Genomic DNA, 6000 nt, shown 5'->3' on the forward strand with positions numbered 1-6000 from the left:
ACAAAAAACAAAAAAAACCAAGGTAGGAATTGATGTCTGACCTGTCCACACAGGAGCCAATATTTGTGGACACACACATACACACAAACCACATGTCTGCACACACACACACACACACACACACACACACACTCAAACCACGTGTCTGCACATGGACAGAGAGAGTTTTGGTCAAGTTAGAGATGTCTCCTGACAGTTGAATGAAATAACTTCTGATTATATTTTGGATTCCCATGAAACTTTGTGGGGCGGGGCAGAAATTCTCTGGGACTTCTTGTCTATGTCATAGCAGTATATTTCATGGAAATTAATGTTTTGACATTCACAAATCTCATGCAAACATGTTTATTTTCACTGGCACAGATAACCCACATTGCCTGAAATCTAGGTGCTGTCAATAATGTGCCCCTGGGTCTTACAGGGCATGAGCAGATCCTCCATCAGGCTCTCCCCACACTGTACCACTGCTATTTCCATTTCATTTCAACCCCTCAAAGTCTGCCAAACTCTTGTCTCTTGTAGAAAGAAGACAGAATCTTGGACCAAGCAATGGTGCTGGCTGGTTCTGCTCTCCCTGTCCAAATGACTCAGAAAGAATTGTGTTTATTTATTTAGCATTTCGGCTTTACCCCAGATCTCCATAACCAGACACAGAGACAGATGAGAACTTCTCATGACATTGTGCCTTGCCCTTGACCTGGTATTGGAAACCCTTGCTCTCTCCAGCCCCAGCCACTCTGTAGCCTCTCCGGCCAGGCCTGTTGATCCTAATCTGCATTTGAGGAACTTGGAGATCTTGCTTCAAGCTCATCTTCTGATTCAGTAGCTCCGGGCAGGGACAGAAGACTTGACCATTTTAAAAAGTAGAAGCAAGCCCTGCTGCTGGGCCCCACTTTGAGTAGCAGGCTCAGAGGGAGGTATAGGTAGAGCAGATGATCGCTTCTACACTGAGACTGAAGGAGCAAAAAAATCAAAGTCTGGCCCTCTGCAAAGTATCGACTGCAAGATCCCCCATTCCATCACAGTGGCTTTACATCTTCCTCTCTAGGGAAGATGCCTGTTAAAACTGCACATGGTCTTTAAGGATCGTTTCTGAAGCACTGGTGATCTTCAACAATCTTAGCTGGGAAGCTGCGGGAGCCATCCTGATCCAAAGATAACATTTGTGCTATGAAGAAGGCGGCAGCACAATACTTCAGGAAGGAATTTTGACTGGAAGGAAGAGGGGTATCGGATAGGAACCTTTTCAGTCCCAAGCAATAGAAAATCTAATTAAGAATGATTTAATCAATATAGACAGGTACTCATCTCAACTAATGGGAAATCCAGCAGCTCAGGACTCTGTTAAGATCGTCACAGTCTTTAGTGATTGGCTTTTTACACTGGAGCTTATTGCCTCATGACCCCAAAATGATTGGTGAAGCTTCCGGTATTGTTTCCACTTTGAAAATGAAAGGAAGTCTGGGTGTGATGGTGCTTAGCACACTGGGTCATCCCAGTGCTGGGGATGCATGGGGATCCTGAGTTAAAGACCAATCTGGGCTACAGAGTGAGATTCCATTCCAGAAAACGCATCTTGGGGCTACAGAGATGGCTCAAAGATTAAAAGAGCTCACTGCTCTTGCAGAGGACCCAGGTTCAGTTCCCAGCACCCACATTAGGCAGTTTACAGCCTCTTAGAATTCCGGTTCCAGAGTTATCTGATGCCTCCGTGGGTATCTGCCTGCACATGGTGCCTATAAAGTCATACAGACCCACAAAAATAATTCCTTTTTGAAAAAAAAAAATCTCTAAAAAGAGAAGGAAGGATGAGAGGGAGGGAGAGAAAATGGAAGGAAGAGAAAACAGCCTGCAGGCCACACCCATGAGATTTACCTGGAAAGCAGAATCCTTAGCAGAAGTTTCAGGCAGACTTCTTGCATCTGATTGGTGGGAAGTGGATCGACTCCGTAAATAAATCACTGGTAAAGTGAGTAAGTTTTTCCTGGACTCAGAGTACCAAGACTTACCCTTCTCAGCTGAGGGGAGGGAGCTTTGCTTCCCAATCATAAGGCAAATCCATCTCCCACAAGATCTAGGAGTGGCATGTGGGATGAAGGCCACTGAGCAGGCCGCAGAAGTACCTATTCCAGAGAGAAAGCAGTTCATACACATAAAGGAGGCAACAGAAGGCCAAAGCTCAGCGTCACCACAGTTACAGCTTAAGCCAGATCCAGTCAGATCCCAGCATCCCTGAGATCTCCCCATGACTTACTGGGTATTGTGTAATGTGATGATCACTGTGTATTCAGGGAAGCTTCAGGAGGCAGAATGGCCAGTGGACACTTATGGGAAGAGTGAATGGAGGTGTTAGAAGAAGGGGCTGTGGAGGAAGATGGTCAGGGGAAAGGGTCCAGTTAGTTGAATAAAACAACGTGTCCAAGAAAAGTCTTACCTACTTTAAACCTCAAAAGCCATCTTGTGAAGTAAGGATTATTTCCACATTTTACAGATCAGAGAGACCAAGAATCTTGTCCCGTCCCGTCCCATCCCATTCCATCCCCCAGCCCAAAGCCACATAGTCTGTAGTTAGAGGATTTGAGGTTCTAGCATGCTCACTGACCTCAAACTCAAAGCTCTAAGCTTTCACACCAGGACTCATGTATTCAGATGAAGGCCTGGTTCTGACTTCACCCTGCTCTCCAATTGGAGGATGCTGCTCTTCAGAGACCGCCTTCATGTTCCTTTCTTGGGAAGTCTCTTCAGGCTAGCTCAGTGGGCCACTGGCAGAGGAGGGGGCAGGCAGAGGACTTGTGCTACTTTACAGCACTCACTTCCTAGAGCATGAGGTTTCTTGCTGAAGAGAAGGCTCAGCAGGTGAGAGAGATCACTGTTCTTGCAGAGTTCTGTTCCCAGCATCTACATCGGCCCCTCACAACCTCCTCTAACTCTGGCTCCAGGACATTCAGCACCTTCTTCTGGCCTCCACAAGCACCTCCACATATGTGCACACACACACACACACACACACACACACACACACACACACACACACACACACACACCACACACAGACATACACACTAATAATAATAAATCTTTTCATTTATCTAGGACACCCACCTCTGATTCACAATGTATTTCTCCTCATCCTTCTACCCCATGTTTGCCCCATTGGCCATTCCAGCTCATAAAAATATTATTGGGGTTTTTGTTTGTTTTTAGGAAAATATAGAACTTTAGAACAAAAACAAAAATTCACTCGAGGGCTACAATAAAAATAACAGCATTGCATTTGCTCTCCTTAATTGCCGAGTAATTTTCCTCCACTCTGGGTATCAAGGGCCTTCTGCAGTCTCCTTGGGTATCTTGTCTGATCTGAATCCAGCTCAGGCAATTACGGAACTCTGGTGGGAGCATTTGGACCAGCTTGTCTGCTCATTTGTTTCTGCTTCCACTGACTGAATTCCTTTGGAGTTGCCTCCAGCAATCAAACCTTCAGATCCTGGAGAAGGGGAGGGGGTCAGTATTATGAACCCCCCAAGAGAAACAGACGTTATTTTTCTAACTCGCGCCCTGGGTTCTTCTAACTCGCGCCCTGGGTTCTGCCTAGTAGAGACATCACTAGGCCTCCACTAGCGTTGCTGGGCTTCCCCAGTCTGTGTGTTCATGTGTGCTCTGAGCTGCAGCAAGTGTTTGGAAAGGATAAGGACTTTCCCTTCCTTGGCATATTTCCTATAAACATGATGATCAAGGTGGGATAATTATCTAGATTCCAGAGATGCTCAGTTTTCACAGCCTTGTCGGAAGAACCAAAAGGCAGAAAGAGCCTTTTCTCATGTGCTCTCATGTGCATCGCAGAAGGAAAGAAGAGTGTGAGCAGGCAGTGGGGAAGGATGCCAACTCCAGTATCTGCAGAGAGGATGGAGGCGTTCATTCGGTCCCATATCACCAGTCTGGCGGGACTTTTATGGATGAAGCTGCTGGGGCCCAGAGAGGCTGAGAAATCTGGCCAACACCACACAGCCTGTAAATGTAAAATCTAGGAACAAATGATACAGTATTGAGTCCAGCTGCTCTTTTCTGATACGCCCTGCACTGCCTTTGGAAAAGGATCGAAAGTGGACGCTCTCTTCTGCTATTTTTGTTGCCGACTTCAAATTATCTGAGTGTCTTGAGAAGTCACATGTAGATAAAATTCTTGGGGGAAACTTGGGAGCCAAACGTTCTCTGACATGCCAACATGTGGCGTGTTTAATCCTTTAGCTATAGAGATTAAAGGTGAATGACCCCGGCCCAAGATGAAGGAGGGGAGCCCGAGAAATCCCTTCCCTAACTGGTGATAAAATCCATCTGAACAGACTTCCCAGGCTCCAAGCTTCCCCTTTCAGCCTGCTGAGTGGTCCAGTCTCTGACCGGGCCAGACTTCAGGCTTTCTTCTCCCACATATAAGCTAAGAACCGAAGCTGTGCTGGCCTATGAGTCACTGAACCAGGCTGGGGACCGAGGCAGTTGTGACCTTTCTGCTAGTTCCATGTACTTGGGAACATCCTTCTTTTCTTGGGCGCCCTCCCATTTCATTTCCTTCCAACTTCTGATGCTCTGGGGAAGCGACACAGTAGCTAACGCTATCCAGCAGACTCAGCTCTCAAAATGAGTCGTTTGATGCTAAGCACAGGCATGGCATTCTTACTAAGAACCAGCATGGCTGTGTCTCCCCATTCTTTTCTGCCATATCTCTTACCTAGACTTTATTGATAGCAGGCGAGTGCCTGTATTGCATTTCTGTGAGTGTTCAACACCCTAAGGAAGCCCTTTGGCTATGAAGCTCCTGGGATAGAATGAGATTGAAGGTTGTGGAAGGATCAGGCACAGAGGGAAAAGAAAATCCATACTGGACATCAAAGTACACTAGTCCAGTGCCCCAAAAGGAGCCGTGAGGCAAAAAGCATTGGCTTCTAAGTAGAAGGGAACCGACTTGAAAACCTAGGTCATCGCTTACATTTGGATGGCTGTGGGAAGCCCTTTAATCTCTGAGCTTTAGAACTCTTGCCTTCTAAGAGTCATAGTGGCATACACTTGTAACCCCAGTCCTGGGGAGATTGAAAGAGGATCTCAAATTTGAGGCTAGCCTGGGCTTCAGAGCAAAATGCTGTCTCAGCCACAACAAACAAACCCTATCAACCTTTAAATGGTGCTAGCAACATTGACTTTGTCCTGTAGTGGGGATTTAAACAGAATGATCCTGTATGACAGCCGCGATCATTGGGATGATAAAGCGTGTTTCACGAGGGGTACCAGTCCACCACTGTTACACACTTACAGTTCTTTCCCATCTCTTCTATAAAACACCTGAAAACATAAACAGATTTTACCCCACTTCTCATGACTGTTTGGGAGCTTTCCTTACAGGATGTTTAATCCTTTCCTGCCTGACTGTTTGCCTGAGTCTAAAATATGAATCAAGACGGTGGGTGCGAACGTGGGGTGCTGCTCATCCAATGATTTCTTTCTCTTTTTTTAAACAAAAGCACTTTTCTTTCTCCACCACTTTCTCTCTATATCCTCCACTAAACGGCCTTCAGATGAGGCACAACTCTACGGTCCAGAACTAAGGAACTTGCAGCAGGAGCTAAGCATGAGAGACCATCTGGATTCCTTGAAGTTGATCCAGACAGGCTTCTTGATGTGGAGAGAGGCATCCATACTCATGGCAAAGGAGGAAAAGAAGTTCCTGGCGTGGTCACAAAAGCCCTTTGAAAAAGGTGGGGGTTAGAGATCAAGATTTCTGGGGTAGATCTTGTGTCTGCCTCTGTAAGCTTTTCAGGCTGCCCTAACTGGCTAAGTGGCCAAAAGCAAGCTCCCCAATGGCTAAAGCACACAACCAAATCTAGGAACCAGGGACCAACACAAGCCAGCTGCCTTGGCTAGGCTGGTGTGTGTGAGGCTGGAGAGCAGATGCAGAAATGGCGCTGCTGGCAATCACATGGGATCCAGGTGCCACCGGTCCCACGCAGCTGT

This window comes from Onychomys torridus, chromosome 15, assembly GCF_903995425.1.
Source record: "Onychomys torridus chromosome 15, mOncTor1.1, whole genome shotgun sequence".
NCBI classification, from domain to species: Eukaryota; Metazoa; Chordata; class Mammalia; order Rodentia; family Cricetidae; genus Onychomys; species Onychomys torridus.